Source organism: Trypanosoma theileri (assembly GCF_002087225.1).
Source record: "Trypanosoma theileri isolate Edinburgh chromosome Unknown TM35_Tth_80_V1, whole genome shotgun sequence".
Classification (NCBI taxonomy): Eukaryota; Euglenozoa; class Kinetoplastea; order Trypanosomatida; family Trypanosomatidae; genus Trypanosoma; species Trypanosoma theileri.
Window position 1 is genome coordinate 4,475 of NW_021639922.1, and position 558 is coordinate 5,032.

Sequence of the window (558 nt, forward strand, 5' to 3'; positions counted from 1 at the left end):
AATTTTCTCAATGGCGTTCACACTTTTTATTACAACAATGTGTGGCCAACAATACTTAATGGTAAAAATTTGTAAAAATAGAGACACCCTCTGTGAAAAAGCACAAATAAAAATGAGGGTGCTCATACTCAATGATAAAAACAACTCTTTGCGGGATCTTCGCTGCTCTTATGTTATCGTAACCTCGGGATGGTTCGTAACTTGCAGGGTCCCAGACGTGATCAGAAAAAACAAAATAAATAAAATGTAACGATCCGTCTTTTACAAAGAGATATAAAAATATTTTTTAAAATTTTAGAAAAATTTAAAATTTAAAAATCCGCTTTGGTTGTGGGTGGGTGGGCTTTTCAAAACTCTCTTTCGAGTTCTGAGCGCGTCGAAACCCCCATTGGGAGGAGCTGGAGGTTTGCAGACTAAGTCATTGCATGAATACAAAAAAGGGTGAAAAAGAAGAAACAAGAAGTGTTCACAAAGCATTCAAGCAATACCAAAACCAAGTCTATTTATATACACACAAACTCTCCATCACTCCCTGCGTGTTTCGGTTTGACTCGGCCA